This window comes from Elgaria multicarinata, chromosome 7, assembly GCF_023053635.1.
Source record: "Elgaria multicarinata webbii isolate HBS135686 ecotype San Diego chromosome 7, rElgMul1.1.pri, whole genome shotgun sequence".
In the NCBI taxonomy this organism is placed as follows: Eukaryota; Metazoa; Chordata; class Lepidosauria; order Squamata; family Anguidae; genus Elgaria; species Elgaria multicarinata.
Genome location: NC_086177.1, coordinates 45,895,760 through 45,910,960, shown reverse-complemented (window position 1 = coordinate 45,910,960; position 15,201 = coordinate 45,895,760).

Here is a 15,201-nt window from a genome sequence, read left to right as displayed (position 1 = left end):
TATATGTACAGGGATCTTGCTTGCTTACTGATGTTCTAGTTTATATAGAGCACATGATAGGAAGAAAACTGGTAATACATTTTTGTTAAATATTCTTTTATCTATACTTATGCTTATTCTTATGAACTGACAGAGTTGTATTTAGTGTTCTACCAGCAAGGTATAAAATATGCAGTAGGCCTGTGATAAATGGTGAATAAAACCCAACAATAAATAGACCAGCCCCCAGGTACGTCTGAAGACAGAAAAAGCAAATGAGATGCCATACTCTCCTTGCAAAAGACTCCTCTCCTGTGGACAGCCCTCCATCCCACTTACTTAGTTTCTGTGCTTTCCTTCCCACACATCTGTCCATCAGGTTCTCATTTTATCTTCTCTTGCTCTCTAAATTAGATTGGAAGCTCTTTAAGGCATGGACCTTGTCATACTCCATGTCTTTAAAGTGCCATGCTTTACTTATTATTTACCTAAATAAATAATAATGAGATCTGCCAAATCAATTTAGCAGCCATCTGTTTTTGCTGTGAAGGTTCCCTCATGTTTTTCAGAGGATACAGCACATTTCTTTCTTGCACTTGCTGACAATGGAGGAGAATAAATATAAACCTGTCTCTCTGCCTCATCCTAGAGCAAACTTGCTCATTATAGTCCCAGTTAGCAGCCAGTTTAGGCCAATCTAGTCAAATCAACTTTGCCAGATTTCCCTGCATTGAGGTCAGCTGGGCTGATCTCTCTAGTTAACCTTTGTGGGTCCTTTTGTTCTCATCTGCTACTAAATAGTTTTAGCTCTTAAAAATCAGAAGATCAATCTTCAGCAGTGGCTACTGTGTTGCAAACTTGCAAAGGAGTTTGAAAGATCTGTTCACAAAGTATAAATCTGTCAGTTTCTCAGTCTGTCCATTCTAAACAAATGTTTATGTGAAGGAGGATCCGTTCGTTCTGGGGAATGTGTTTCTGAGTAAGGCTGGGGTTTCAGCGTCTCCTGTTGCCATAATTCCAGCATGGAAGGAAGGAGGTGGTGGTGGTATTAAGAGGAACCTCCTTGGCCCAATTGGACTTGAAAACCTGGGGAAATGCCAGAGGAGTGATTTAAGTCAATCTGCTGTGTGGATGAACTGCCTCCATTGTGTAATGGTACATAGTTGATGCACAACCAACCCACTATACAATGTAGATTGTGTGTGTGCTAGGTGCACATTGCCTTCAAGTCTATAACCTTCTTCATGCATTGTTGCAAACATGTGAAGGTTAAACCAGGGGACAGATCTCTCTGTGTGCACTGGCCCTGGCCCCTAAACCTGTCATGTTGAGTAGCAAGGTCTACATGGGTATTCTACTCATCTTCACTTGAACATGAATGGAACTATAAGCATGATCAGGAATGCTGCTTCAGAGTCCCATCCCCACCCCAAATTTTAGCCCTCATTCATTCTGGAGAATGAATGGGCTTGTAGGTGAACTGTGAAAGTAAGACTTTTATTTAATTATTTTAGGTTGTAGTTAGAACCCCACATGTGCAGATGGCATCCTTTGTAGTTTATGGCATCAAAAACTCTGTCACATCACTTTAAGCTATTTTTCTTTCCATAGCCAGCTATGGTAATGCTCTACCTATATATGGGAACCCCTTTTAGATTAGACTATTAATCTGTTTAGGGTCCAGTTAGGTTCCCCCAATTCTGAACCATTGTTCTCATGTGCATATACCCCTTTAATTTTAGTGAACCTTTCCTCCAACACCAGCCTAACATTGTGTGCTGCTGTTTTGGTCATGGGTAATAGATCTCAGCCAGTGTAAATTACCATTAAGATCCAGTGCCCCATTCCAGTCCATAACTATTACGTGGATTTAGGTCAATTAATACTGACCACAGTGGGCTAGATGGAGTGTTGCTTTGACTTGATATATTTATAGGCTTCCATTTGCTCCATCCATGGATGCTATGTATGGATAACAGGTATGTTGGGGTGAAGATTATACGCACAGCATATTCCAGATCTTCCTTCCTTCATTTTATTCCATCACTGCCCAATAGCTGAAGCTTTCTGGACATTCACAAAACATAAAATACATTGACAAAATAAAAATATGAAGGGCAGTATTCAATGCAATATTACTGCCAATGTAATTATGCTGGGTTAGCATAAATGGCCTGTAGTAGTACAACACCAATAGCACTTGCTGGTGTGACAGGATTGCCCAGAAATCCATTGCACCAGCAAGTGTTATTGGCATTGGACTAGAAATCATTTGCACTAGAATATATGGCCCTAAAGATTTTAAGACCACAGATGCTTATTCCAGGGGTATACCTTTCTCTCTGATTCTATGACATATGAAAAAGTAACCACAACAAATGCTCTTTTAAAAACCTTTCCCCCCCAATTTAATCTTGAATAGAACCCAGAGCAGACTTTTAAACCTTGCTAAGAATCTTGTCCACTCACAGTCCATGACTGAAATCAGTCCCCAGATACTCAGGAATCTAAAATGCCACAGACACACACACACACACACACACCGCAGCTGGATCCAATCACTACAGACATATAAGGATGAATGGCATCAAGCTAATCTAATCTGGCCCTCTGCACTTTTAACTTTCAAAGAAAACAGAGTTATCCACCTTAGGTATTGATCTTGAAAAAGATAAAATTCCATCCTGTGCAATGAAAAATGTGCATATGGAACTCCTTGTGGCAGGTTTTAATGAACACTGTAGTATCTGTCATTCCTGAAGGATAGGTGGGCAGGAGTCTGCTTGAAACTCAGAAGTCTCTTGAGATTAAGAGTGCTCAATAACTTACGAAGCTTCAGCAATTTATTATTTTGGAAAGTACTCCATGACATGACATGATTAAATTATTCAGTCAATAATGCAGAGTTAGCTTTTGTCATGAATGCATTTGATGATATAAAAATACTCAATAACCCATTTATCATAATGCTTACCACTTTGATACATTGCAGCTGTTGTCAGTGAACCATTTCCCCCCCCCTTTGCTTTAAGAGCACTAATTAATGCATGACTGTGATGCATTAACAGCAATAAAAGTGAACGAGTTAGTTGACATATTTAGAAAGCGAGTGAATAGGCATTTACTAATGATATGATACTGGGTTTCTCAGTCTTTGCAGGATGGCATTTTAGAACATGGGAACTGTCATATTGTAAGGGATGAATGGTCCAGCTAATTAAATCCTCTTTCTGATGGTTGCCAGTGCAGCTGGACAAGGGGATAATGTAATGCATGTGGAATTATGGGAGAAAAAAGTATTCCCCATCCTAATACAATGATTTCAATCTGATCCGAAGGAGGAACCTCAAGCAGTTCTTCTAAATCGGTATCGTCTTGTTGAAGGAAATAACTGATTGTATCTTCAATAGACCCAGGAGGCCAGTTCATTTAATGAAAGGCCAATAGTTTGTTTTTTGAGACGTTGAGGTGGAGGCAAGAAGCAGTTACTACTTTAGGATAGGCAGCTTTGTCTGGGACAAATGGTAAGTGTTTTGTATTCTTATAAGAAATGTTTTAGGAAGACAGGGCTTTATGCAGAATGGTTGCAACTGAAAAGGATCACCAATATAATTTCAGAGTGAAGGAGTTTGATTTTGATGTCTTTGAAGCAGTACATAGGAAGAGCCCTGCTGGATCAGACTGAGGGTCCACCTCGTACAGCATCCTGTTCACACAGTGGCCAACCAGCCATCATCCAGGAACCCACAGTAATACGTGTCTTTGGAAAACTCATTTAAATGAGTGTGTGTAAGACCCAAGTATGCCTACTTGAAGCAAACTTTGATCATGGGTTTTTTAATTGTTTGTTTTAAAGTAGCCAAGTCAGTCTTAGTATTAGAAACAGAAATGCATAGGAATGTAAATGAAAACAAATTAAATCTAGGGCTATGGACTGGGCATAAAAAGCACATGAACAGCCATGCAATTGCTTGTACTTAAGAGACACTGGCTGTGATCCTGCACATTACATCAGTATGGGCTAACACCCATTGGTGTAACTTCTAAACTGTATATAGTAGTGTTGGTTGCATTTTATTTTTAAAGATCTGCTGGTTCTTGTGCTCATGTGTAAATGTGCTGCAGGAGTAGTAGAAGCATGGCATGATCCTCTCTCTTCCTGGCATCTCTTTAGGGTTGGCACCTTTTGTACCAACATAAATATTTACTCTTGAGATGGAGGCAGAGGGACAAGGAGGGCAAACAGTTCAGCAATGTGTCCGATGCCTCTTCATTCATATAAGTTTGTTTAATGCAAGGGTTTTGACAAATGTAAGGAAGGGACTGAGAGCCAGGTTACATTTGTGTATCCATGTGGAGGTTGTTTCAAGAAACCCATGTGGTGAAACAATTGTGCTGCCATGGCTCACAGTTTGGTGAAAACTACCCTGTGGAGTGATTTTAGAAAGCTACCATGTGGTTGCCAGTATCTCTCCTTTAGCTGGATAGACTTTTTCTTTTCCCTGTCCTCAGGTGCCTTGAACTTTCTGAAGAGCCAAAAGCGGTCAGAGGACTGTGTACCATGTGACTCACAGTTTACACCTCCATCGCACGTTGGCCACAGGGTCACCTGGGCTACTCAGATTGCTAATCCATGAACACTAGCATTTCAGTCATTGGCACATAGTTCATTCTATGCAATGACCTGTGCATAAGAAGATTCCTAATGAATACAACTATTAATGTCAACAAGCTGTTGTGAATATTCTAGCTCAGCCCAAACAAAAATCAACTCAGTCTGAAACAGCCTGTTCTTCATAAGATGTTGGATTGTTAGCTTGGATTGAACCTGTGGGTTATGTATTTATTTTTCAGCCCCCAATTACTAACTTTGTGGCTGACATTTCTACTGATGCATGAGACAGAACACGCAAATTCAGAGGTCTATTTTTAATGGAAGGAAATTCAGTGAAAACTGAGCTTCCCACGCAAAAGGACAAGAAAGAGAAAAAGATATAGGAAGAAGTATCAATAACGGATTGAAAGTGTTTGCAGAATAAAATACGTCAAATTCATGCATAATAAGGTTTGCTCCCAACAATATTAAAATGACCCAAATAACAATCTAATATCTATAGAGGGAAGAGAGGATTATTTCTGTAAAAGGTCAAGCGGCTGCTTTTGTTTTCTTTGTATAGGACATGCTTTACTTCATTATAATCTTTCTTGCAGGAGTTGAAACCTTATGAATTCTCAGTATGCTTTGTATATATTCTGATGTTAAATACCAGCTGAAAATAAGAACATAAGAGCCCTGCTGGATCAGACCAAGGGTCCAACTAGTCCAGTACTCTGTGCACACAGTGGCCAACCAGCTGTTGACTAGGAACCCACAATCAGCACACAGGTGCAACAGCACCCTATTAATTTTTATTTATTTATTACATTTATATCCCGCCTTTCCCCCCACCAAGGATTCCAAGACAGTATACATAATCCCTGTTCTCACCATTTTATCCTCACAACAACAACTGCGTGTGGTACATTAGGCTGAGAGTTTATGACTGGCCCAAAGTCACCCACTGAGCTTCCATGGTCAAGTGGGGACTAGAACCTGGATCTTCTGACTCCCAGTCCAACACTCTAGCTACTACATCACACTGGATTGGGAGACAATGTGAATAGGGAGACATTTTTCTCTCTCTCTCAAAATACTAGAACCCAGGGTCATCCCATGAAGCTGATTGGTGGGAGATTCAGGACAAATAAACGGAAGTACTTCTTCACACAGTGCATAGTTAAATTACCATAAGTTGTAGTGATGGCCACCAAATTGGATGACTTTAGCCTGTGTGCACCAGTTGGGTGGGAGGGTGCTGTTGCATCTTGTCCTGCTTTGTTGGTCTCTGGTTGACAGCTGGTCTTGCTATTTACTGTTTTACTCTGTACAGCACCATGTACATTGATGGTGCTATATAAATAAATAATAATAATAATAATAATAATAATAATAATAATAATAATAAGTGAACAGAGTGCTGGACTAGATGGAGCCTCAGTCTGGTCCAGCATGGCTCTTCTTATGTTCTTATGGTATATTCAGTAACTGGTGTAGATAGGCTTACTGCCTTTGATACTGGAGGGAGCACATAGCCATCAGGAGTGGTAGCCATTGATACCCTTCTCCTCCAGGAATTTATCCAACCCCCTTTTAAAGCCATCCAAATTGGTGGCCATCACCACATCTTTTGATAGGGAATTCCACAGCTTAACTATTCGCTGTGTGAAGTATTTCATTTTATCTGTCCTGTATCTCCCACCAATCAGCTTCATGGGATGACCCAGGGATCTAGTATTATGGGAGAAATGATTCCAATTGAATGCCAACTAGCAATGGCCCCAAAGCACCCAAGGCACACATGTGGGGACTACTACAGGTCTAACTTGAGGGTTGGAATTCAAATGGTGCTCCCAAAAGGGCTTTTGAAAGAGATTAACTGAAAAAGAGATTAGATGATTTTCACTTATTCCTCTTTCTTTGTGCATCCACCCATGCCCCCACTCCATGGCAGGTTCCATTCTGATCTAGAGAATCCTCTAACACCTTATAGTTGATTTCCTGGGCATGCGGAAGGGACAGAATTGCAAGAGCAAGGTGGACTCAGCAAAAATTGCTTCCCTTCTTTCATTTTTTGGAGGCATCTGCTGGATCAAAAGCCCTTCTGCAAATATAAAGGGGCCCATTAGATTCTACCTGAACTATTTAACTTTCACAGAGACAGAGACAGATTTACATTGGATCAACTGTGGCCTTAGCTAGACCTATAGGTCTAGCGGGATGGAGGGGTGATGATCTCGCAATATTTTTATCGTGAGATCTCCCTCTCTGTTCACATGCAGTGCACGATGACCTCAGAAGGAGAGGCGTCGCACCCGCTATTTTGGTTTTTTTCTTAAAAGGGAAGAAGCGCATGAATGCTCATGTGCAAAAGGTGAGGTTTTTTAAAAAAATAAAATTAAATTCCCCGCTTCCCCCACCCCACCCCCAATGGGCGCAGTGCTCCCGAGGAGCTCTGCGCCCTGTGTGCAGGTCCTGGCTCCTCACGAGTAACCATGAGGAACTGGGACAAACTGCGACGCCAGGCCACACGTTCTGTGGTCTCGAGCTCAGCCCGAGACCGCAGAAAAACTAGGCCCAAAGAGTAGGGCAAGATCCCGGGACAAGGGAGAGATCATCCCTCCCTGATCCCAGGATCCCCTGTGCGTCATCGCCCCGGGATTTCACCCCATCTAGCTAAGGCCTGTGTTGGCAGAACTGGGCTTCCCCATCCCCTCCTTCCCATAACAGCTCCCCAAGCCCCCTGAAAATGCTATACAAAGAGTCAGGAGCGCCTACTAAATGGGGTGAGCTGTGGTGTGTGGGGAGATGGGGATACCTGGAAACTGGAGGGTCTTTCCCCTTGCAGAAGGCAGATTCTGGATCCAATGCACAATCAACGTTTGGCTTTTCAAATATCTTGCCTCAGCATGTATTTTTGCTAGATTTTTCCTCTTTTATTGAAGCAAAATAATAGAATCCGTACCATGTGACAGGCACATAATTTAGCTATTCATTAAAAAAAAAGCTATGCTATATTTCAGGGAATATTTAAAATGTGGAATAAAGTGGATCATAACAATTTAGATGTATTATTTACATGGAGACAGTGTTTTTCTATCATAAACATGCTCACTGGAAATTGAGCACTCTGGGAAACATGGCAGAAGAGCAATGTAGCACCAAGAGATATTAAGCAAAAAGTGCATATTGATTTTTGCTTGAAGTTTTATTCTTTATTTTTTAAAAACAGCTTACTGACACTATTGTTGCATATTTAAGTTTTTAATCTGCTCTGTAAGCAACAATTCAAAGGGCAGGTCAGAGAAGAACAGCATTTAAAAGGAGAATACAGCAAATCAACATATAACCATGTAAAATATAAACAAAGGATAAATCTTTGATTAAAGGCAATACTTCCTCTTTCTCTGCCAAAAAGAAAGAAGAAGTAAACAATGACCACATGGCCCATTTAGTGGGTGTTTTTATCACACCACTTTTCCTGCACACAGCAGGAGAATTTTAGTTTTCTTCTAAAAGTGTCGGACTTACCAGGGTCTTATTTTGTGATGGAAAGAAGGCCAGAAGGAGTGGGAGACGGATGGGAGATGGATGGTGTCATCAAAAGGACCCACAAAAAAATGGGAGTGGGCAGTAGCAAGCATGCTTGTCTGATGATGCTCTATATTTCCTTTGGCGATAGGATGATAAGCAGTGTGTGTCCCCATATCAGGAATCAGAGACATCTCTAAAATTCTCCCCACTGAAACTTCTTGATATTTGAAGTTTCAAATTACTGTATCATGCTACTGAATTAGAATCAATACATTAGTAGATTCAATTCCATCAGTATGAACATAGAAGACCAATTCTGTCCCACTTACACTGGCTGCCTGTATGTTTTTGAGCCAAATTTAAGCTGTTGTTTTTGACTTATAAAGACTTACATGGGTCGGGACCACAATACCTGATGGGGGTGCCTCTCCCAGTATGAACTGACCCGTATATTACATTCTGCATCCAAGGCCCTCCTTCAGGTGCCTGCTTCAAGGGAAGCTTGGATGATGGCAACAAGACAGTGGCCCTTCTCAGTGGCGCCCACCCCCCCTCTGTTAAGGAATTATCTTTTTGGCGAGGCCTGGTTAAAACTGTCCTCTTCTCTGAAGCATTTGGCAGCACATAGAATCATAGAACAGCGGAGTTGGAAGGGGCCTACAAGGCCATCGAGTCCAACCCCCTGCTCAATGCAGGAATGAGTTTAAATTAGGTTTTGGCTTGGCTTTGGCTGATGGCTTAAGAAATTGTTTTGAGATATATGTTGGCTTTATGTGTGTTATCTGTTTAAATGGTTTTATGAAAATGCTATTATTTTTGTACTTTGTATAATGTGTTTTAATGGTTTTTAACTTTTGTGAACTGCACAGAGAACTTTGGCTATGGGGTGGCAGACAAATGTATTATCACCCCTCCATTACCAGTGCACAAGTGATATTAACATTTTATTAAAATGCAGCAATTATCTGGTTGTGGTGAAGAATTTGACTGCTTCAAGAATTATTGTACTGTTGTAGTGGGGGGAAAACATGATCTTATACACTCAGATAAAACACTGCAAAAACAATCAAACAACTAAATGAAGATAAATTTGAGGGGTTATGGAGGAAATGTATTGAGTATGTGAACAAAGAAGATGGAAGAACACCGCCTTCAGCATATATAGAGTTATGGCAAGCATAAGTAGATGGGTAAAGTGACTAATTTTTTTGTGTGTGTGTGTAAATTAAATTAAATTAATGTTAAATAACCTCAAACCCAGACTGGAACATGGATTTATATTTGTACAGATCCTGAAAGTGTGTGTGTGTGTGTGTGTGTGTGTGTGTGTATAGAGGGAGAGAGTGCATTATTTGACCTTTGAAACCAGAACTAAAGAAAAAATGTATTATTAATTTATATCCCACTTTTCCACCAAAAAATTATGCTCACAGCTTCTAACAATAAAATAAAGATCCAAAACAAAATCTTATTTAAAACATAAATAAAAACAAATAAATTAAAAACACACAACAATAAACTCAACAACGTAGTAGTGTGGGGTGTTCATAAACTAAAGAAACCGAAAGGTGCAGTAAATTGTGCATTCATCCTCAGTAGTACCAGAATAATTTTTAGAAATTTTCCTAATTCAATTAGATTAATTCTTGTTAGTGTCTATTAGTTAATTAACCTTCTCCAAACAACTTCATACTATTTCCTAAGCTTTCACAGTTAATATTTGGGGACAGTGAGTCTTTCCCAGCCTTTTCTGACAAAATTTGGAAAAACCAAGACAAAAGAGCATGGGGAGTGCCTTAACTCTGTTTCCCAGTTCCTGCTCCAAACCTTGCTGATGTGTGTGTGTAAAGGCTAACTATAAATAGGAGATGCTTTCATCCTCATCTTAATGCCTTGATGTTCCTTTAAAGAATATCATTTCTTTCTGGGTTGCATGAAGCTTCCTATGCTTCTTACCCATTGACTCAGGAGACATAGGGAAATTCAAATCCCATGTATCCCAGTAGAAAATTATGATCCTGAGGAGGGCTGTGCACAGACCCCCCAATCCACTCTGGATCTCGATTGAGTCCACTCCGCTTTGGGTCGATTCGGATCCGCTCCACTGCGGATCTGGAGCTCAGTTTTTTCATCCATAGACTTCCATCGCAAATGTAAAATGCCTATAACTTTTTTTAGTTTTCATGTTAGAAACATGAAAATGGGCACCATGATAGCTTCTAAATAGATCCTTAGTCTATTTTATTTTATTTTATTTATTACATTTCTATACTGCCCAATAGCCGGAGCTCTCTGGGCGGTTCACAAAAATTAAAACCATTCATAGTATAAAACAACAGTATAAAACCATAATATAAAATACAATATAAAAGCTCAACCAGATAAAAAGAGCAGCAATGCAAAATTACAAATTTAAACCACCATGTTAAAATGTATTTATAGATTGTTAAAATGTTGGGAGAATAAAAAGGTCTTCACCTGGCGTCTAAAAGCATATAATGTAGGTGCCAAGCGAACCTCCTTAGGGAGCTCATTCCACAGCCGGGGTGCCACAGCAGAGAAGGCCCTCCTCCTGGTAGCCACCTGCCTCACTTCCTTTGGCAGGGGCTCACAGAGAAGGACCCCTGAGGATGACCTTAGGGTACATATGGGAGGAGGCGTTCCTTCAGATAACCTGGCCCCAAGCCGTTTAGGGCTTTAAATGTTAATACCAGCACTTTGAATCGGGCCTGGACCTGGACTGGCAGCCAATGCAGCTGGAAAAGGACTGGCGTAATGTGGTCTCGTCGGCCAGTCCCTGTTAGTAAGCGTGCTGCCCTGTTTTGCACCAGTTGAAGTTTCCGGACCGTTTTCAAAGGCAGCCCCACGTATAATGCATTGCAGTAATCCAAACGAGAGGTTATCAGAACATGGATAACTGTAGCTAAGCTATCTCTGTCCAGATGAGGGCGCAGCTGGTATATCAGCCTAAGCTGGTAAAAGGTGCTCCTTGCCACTGAGTTCTCCTGTGCCTCAAGTGACAGTTCTGGATCCAAGATCACCCCCAAACTACGGACCTGATCCTTTAGGGGGAGTGCAACCCCATCCAGGACAGGGCAAACATCACCTCACCGGACAGATGAACAACCCGCTAACAGTACCTTCGTCTTGTCTGGATTGAGTTTCAGTTTATTAGTCCTCATCCAGTCCATTACTGTGCCCAGGCACTGGTTCAGAACAGCCACTGCCTCACCTGGGTTTGATGAAAAGGAAAGGTAGATCTGGGTATCATCTGCATATTGATGACACCTCAGTCCACATCTCCGGATAACCTCCCCCAGCGGCTTCATGTATATGTTAAACAGCATAGGGGATAAGATAGAGCCCTGTGGAACCCCATAGCTTAGGAGCCACAGCACAGAGCAATAATCCCCCAGCACCACCTTCTGAAATCATCCATCCAAGTAGGAGCGGAACCACTGCAACGCAGTACCTCCAACTCCCAGCTCAGACAACCTATCCAGAAGGATACCATGGTCGATGGTATCGAAGGCCGCTGAGAGGTCTAGGAGAACCAACAGGGTTGCACTCCCCCTGTCTCTCTCCCGGCAGAGGTCATTCCACAGGGCGACCAAGGCAGTTTCCGTTCCAAAACCAGGCCTGAAACCCGATTGAAATGGATCTAGATAATCCATTTCATTCAAGAGTGCCTGGAGTTGTCCTGCAACCACCTGCTCAAGCACCTTGCCCAGGAAGGGGATATTAGCCACCGGCCTGTAGTTGTTAACATCCTCCGGGTCCAGGTTAGGCTTCTTCAGGAGTGGTTAATTACCGCCTCTTTTAAAGAGGCTGGCACCACTCCCTCTCTCAAGGAGGCATTTACAACCTCCTGGACCTAGCCAGTGATCCCCTCCTTATTTGATGTAATGAGCCAAGAGGGGCAAGGGTCAAGCACACAGGTGGTCGACCGGACTTGGCCAAGCACCTTGTCCACATCCTCAGGCCTCACTAACTGAAACTCATGGCCACTTTGAAGGAAATGGGATCATCCCCTGTTTTTTTTTTGGGGGGGGGGATTTTAAAAAATATTTCCCACATTTACAGAAATGCAGTTATCTCCATTATTTTTAAGCTTCAAACATTTAACTGGGCACCATGATAGCTTCCACATAGGACCTCAGGCATGGCCACTTTGAAGGAAATGAGATCATCTTCTGATTTGGGGGGAATTTTTTAAAATATTTCCAACTAACTCCTCCAAACATAGCTCCAGAAAAATCCACTCCTCACTGACCGAAGTCCTACCCCACAAAGACAGAGAAAGAAAAGTTTCTCTGTATGCCTCTGGCTTAGTCCCCCCTCCAACATTGGGATTGGAGGATGCTTCACATGGGGTGATCACTTATCAGCACGATTGGGAGATGAAGCTGTCTATCAACGCCCAAAAAAGCTTATTTCCCCCTCCCGCTTTTACCCATTAAATAAAAATTCATTGCAACCCAACTGCTGAATTGAATGGATATTTCTGAAAATCTACACAAATGACCCCCAATGAGAAGTCTCTAAGTTCATTAATTTTCAGGGCTCTATCTTTAAAAATAAAGAAGTTATAGGTGTTTTCTTCACCCAATACAATTCAATACAAAAAATGACCAAAATGGTGTCCGGAGCTCTGGACCAAGGCGAAGCGATCCGAATTGAAGTGAACCACTTCCCTTCGATATGGAGATCCCTCGACCCAATCTGAATCTGAATTTAGCAGGTCTGGATCAGGTCACTCCACTCTGGATTCAGGGATCCGAAACGGAGAGGAGCACAGCCCCAATCCTGAGAATTTTTAGGAATGGCCAGGCTTTCCTCTCCTGTTTCCAAAAGGGATGGAATTTCAATCTTTCCCAAATTCTGTGAAAATCACTCCAAAGCCCATTTCAGCTTACTCTCATTTTTGAGGTTTGACTTATTTTTCAGCTCATTCAAATGGGGAAAAGGACATTTTGAATGGGGAAATTACGCATTTCTGTGCATATTTTTCAAAAGTCTGCACATTCCCCCCATTATCTAAGGCATGAAAATGCATATGTATTGAAAAATGCACATCTTAAAGTACTCATTTTACATAAATATGCATTTTTGTAATACGATCGCAAATTTGGGAATTTCCAAACAATTCTCAAAAAAAAATCAAAATCAAAAGGTAAATTACAATTTGTAATTGTGAACAGGACATATTCATAGGATTTGCAAACAGAAATAAAATTCTCTTGCATCCCAAGTTTCCTCCATGCCAGTAATTATGCTTCACAAAGGTACACAGGGAGGTGGCTCACAATAAGGAATGGTTAACAGGGAATCCATTAACAACCACACTTTGGTGGGAGTCTGCACTCATCTCATTATGGGCCATGGATTTCCAGACATCTTACATTTACAGTTTGTTTTCATTGTTCTGCTTTATGGCACCATACCTTTATTTATTTATTTTAATTATTTATTTTATTTATTTCATTGCTATGTTGCCCAATAACCAAAGCTCTGTGCTTCACATCAATTGAAACCATAAAACCACAGCACATTTATTTATTTATTTATTTATTGCATTTTTATACTGTCCAAAAGCCAAAGTTCTCTGGGCGGTTCACAAAAATGAAAACCATTCAAAGTATAAAACAAGCAGTAAAAAAGCATGATATAAAAATACAATATAAAAGCACAACCAGGATAAAATCAGCCACAGTGCAGAAATACAAATTTAAAATACAAATTTTAAACAGCAAAGTTAAAATTAAATTTATAGGCTGTTAAAATGCTGAGAGAATAAAAAGGTCTACACCTGGCATCTTAAAGAATATAGTGTAGGTGCCAAGTGAATCTCCTTAGGAAACTCATTCCACAGCCGGGGTGCCACAGCAAAAAAGGCCCTTCTCCTGGTAGCCACCTTCCTTTGGCAGGGGCTCTCACAGAAGGACCCCTGAGGATGACCTTAGGGTCCGGGCAGGAAAATATGGGAGAAGGTGTTCCTTCAGATAGCCTGGGCCCAACCTGTTTAGGGCTTTAAATGTTAATACCAGCATTTTGAACCAGGCCTGGACCTGGACTGGCAGCCATTGAAGCTGGAAAAGGACTGGAGTAATGTGGTCTCATTGGCCAGTCCCTGTTAGTAAACGTGCTGCCCTGTTTTGTACTAGTTGACGTTTCTGGACTGTTTTCAAAGGCAGCCCCATGTATAACGCATTGCAGTAATCCAGAGGAGAGGTTATCAGAGCATGGATAAGTGTAGCTAGGCTATCTCTGTCCAGATAACGGCACAGTTGGTGTATCAGCCTAAGCTGATAAAAAGTGATCTTTGTCACTGAGTTCACCTGTGCCTCAAGTGACAGTTCTGGATCCAAGAGCACCGCCAAACAACAAACCCAATCCTTTAGGGGAAGTGCAACCCTGTCCAGAAGAAGGTGAACATCACCTCGCCGGACAGGCGAACCACCCACTAGCAGTTCCTCTGTCTTGTCCGGATTGAGTCTCAGTTTATTGGCGCTCATCCAGTCCATTACCGTGCCCAGGAACTGGTTCAGAACAGCCACTGCGTTACTTGGGTTTGATGAAAAGGAGAGGTAGAGCTGGGTGTCATCCGCATATTGATGACACCTCAATCCACATCTCCGGATAACCTCCCCCAGTGATTTCATGTAAATGTTAAACAGCATAGGGGATAAAATAGAGCCCTGTGGAACCCTATAATTTAATATTATTTTAATATTAGAATAATATTAAAAAACAGAAGTTTATAACTACAGAATAAAACTGTAGTAGTGTAAACCTGCAGTAGTGTAAAGGTTTAAAACAAACAGATTTTAAAATAACAAAAATGGAAAGACTGAAATGCCTTGGAGAATAAGGAGGTCTTCAGCTGGAACTGAAAAACAACAATGTAGGCATCAAGTGATCCTCTCTGGGGAGGGCATTCCACCACCACAGCGCCACAACTGAAAAGGGCCTCTCCTTAGTACCCACAACCTCACCTTATTTGGCAGGGTCTGAAGATGACCTTAGGATCCCAGCAGAAATATATGGGAGGAGACATTCTTTCAGATAACCTGCCCTCAAGCCATTTAGGT